Source organism: Mesocricetus auratus, unplaced genomic scaffold (assembly GCF_017639785.1).
Source record: "Mesocricetus auratus isolate SY011 unplaced genomic scaffold, BCM_Maur_2.0 Super-Scaffold_100691, whole genome shotgun sequence".
Classification (NCBI taxonomy): Eukaryota; Metazoa; Chordata; class Mammalia; order Rodentia; family Cricetidae; genus Mesocricetus; species Mesocricetus auratus.
In genome coordinates, this window is record NW_024429267.1 from 59017787 (window position 1) to 59020446 (window position 2660).

The following is a 2660-nucleotide window of genomic DNA, read 5'->3' on the forward strand; positions in this document are numbered from 1 at the left end:
CGAGCGGGGCAGCTGTGTGTTTTCTTGACTCTTGGGCACAGGCCCGAGCCGGCTCTCACCCTTTAGCCTTGGCCCTCCATTCGCCAGCTATGGCCAGAAGCTGCCATCTGAGGACCAAGCGCATGCCCATATCGGTAACAGCCCCCAGCTGGGGACCAGGCACAAATCTATATCAATAAGAGTCATGCACAGTGTTATGAATGAGGAAGATCTCTAAGTGGCTATATAGAACATTTCTAAAACATCAAATTTTGAAAACCAAAAAAAAATGCAGAATATTACATGTATATGTATGCAGGCACACAAAAAAATATGTGCATGCATACAGAATAGTCTGTGTCTGAAGTTTCTTAAAGTTATGCTTAACACACATATGCTCATAGATATGTATAGACAGTTTTTGGAAGAAAAATGTGTACTTGAGTTTGTTAACAGTGGTTAGCTTTGAAGAAGGACGCTTCTGTTTATATATATAAACTTTGGAGTCTTGTACATTCATTATGTTTTAATAAGAGCCATATAAAATACAGGGAGGAAATCTTGGTTACTATAAAATAGCTAAGAAAGTAACTGGGATTTTACTGGCTGTGTTGACTTCTGTATGGCCATGTAGATCCATATTGGGGCCAAGGGTCAGATTCAATGTGTGGAAGGCTGCGTGCCAGTTGTTAAAAGTTGAGCTATGAAGTCATAACTTGGAAGCAAAAAAAAAAAAAATACTCTCTCTGTTGTTTTGAAGCAGGATCTTGCTGTGACACCCCAGGCTAGCCTCAAAACTCACAACTCCTCTGCCTCGACTTCCCAAATGTTGGAACTGCAGGCACGTACTAACACACATGTCCTGCTCTCTTGACTTAAACTTGTTGAAAGGGTCCCTGGCACAAGAATACGCATTTCTCTAAATTATGATTTATTTCTTGAGCAGGGGATGTAGCTCACTTAAAGTAGAGTGTCTGCCTAACATGGGCTTGATCTCCAGCACTGATGCCGGTGATCCCAGCACTCGGGGGATGATAGAAGAAGAATCAGAAACTCAAGGTCATTCTCAGCTGTACACTAAGTTTGAGATCAGCCAGGGCTGCATGAGACCATGTCTCAGGAAATAAGAAAACATTTCTTTATTCAGCTCATGTTTGCTAACATATCTCTCGTACTTTTTTTCCCCCTAAAAATTCTCCTTAAGCTTTTTTTTAAAGGTTATATTAGTTCAGTACTGGCTGGATTTATTTACCCAGTTAACAGGCAATGGTCTGGCTTTATGATCACTTTAAATTTTAAATCTGAGAGCTAAGCTAATTAAGAACATCCTTATGAAATTTTTCTGAGTTATTTTGGAAAGTTTTAGTACAACACGTTTCTAATCCTTAAAAACTTGTGCATTCACTTAGGGCTTAAAATGTTTTCATGAAGTCAAGCAGTGGTGGCACACGCCTTTAATCCCAGCACTCTCTAGGCAGAGGCAGGCAGATCTCAGTGAGTTTGAGGCCAGCCTGGTCTACACAAAGAGAGTTCCTGGACAGTCAGGACTACACAGAGAAAGCCTGTTTCCATGAAGTACCTGTTACTGAGGGTTAGGATAAATGAGGCCTGCCCTTTGGCTTTCAATAGATTGCATGCACTCATTTTCGAAGGAAGAGTCCCTCGACTGACAAGTGAGAAGGCGGAGTATTCTTTGTCATGTTGTGAAAAGCCAGCTGAGGAACCTGTGTCTTCCATGGTAGAGTTAGGAAGTCATTAGTCATGGCAGGATGCGGATAGTGCCCTGAACACTGCTGCAGTGTTTACAGTGCTAGTGTGAGCTTGTTTGCCAGTTTTCACAGTCTGGCATTACAGCAGCAAAAAAACAAAACAAAAACCCGATTGGGTGTGGAATCTCGTCCTCCAGACACCAGTAACTAAAGGTATTTAGTCATCAACACATTTCTGCTGCCTGTAAAATCCCAGCAGGTCTTTCTCAGATACCCGGCTCAAGTGATGGTGGTGGGTGGCGGTTGTTGTTTTGGTGTCAAGGGGGAAGAGAATTGAGGCCAGGGCGTGTGGGGAGTTAAGAAGTGAAGAAAAGCCAGCGTGGCATGAAAGGACTGTGCTTGATGAGCTAGCTGGGGACAACTGTTGCCCTCGGTGTTTCCAGCGGCTACAGATACGAGAGTCTCTCACTCTCACACACAGGCCTGCCTCAGCAGAAGTCTGAGCATGGCATGGAGCTGTGCCTGTTCTCAGAGCGGCAAAGTGCAAGCTCAGGCACCTGAGAGTCCTCACAGCTGTCTGCGAGGCAGATGCTCAGCCAAGGTGCTGCTCCTAAGAGGGTAGTGGGGAAGGCCTGGGGAGCTACACTGTAGCATTGTAACAACAGGCACCTTCCCGGGGACACCGGGACATGAGAATGCTCAGAGGTCTCTCAAAAACTACGGATGCCAAACAGCACCTTCCTCCTCAGCCCCGTGCCCCAGGGAGATGGGCAGAAATGAACACTGGTGCTCTGGGACTCCCCCCCCCTTCATTTTACAAGGGCCCTGAGCTGCCCTCCCCCCCCCAACCCTTTGCCTCTTGAAGTCAGAAGGACTGTTGGTTTATTTCCCAGAGTGTGGATTTCCTCTACACTTCCTGGAGTTGTGGCTAAAAAGCCAGAGAAACTCCTTTTCCTAGTCCAAGTGTTGGCC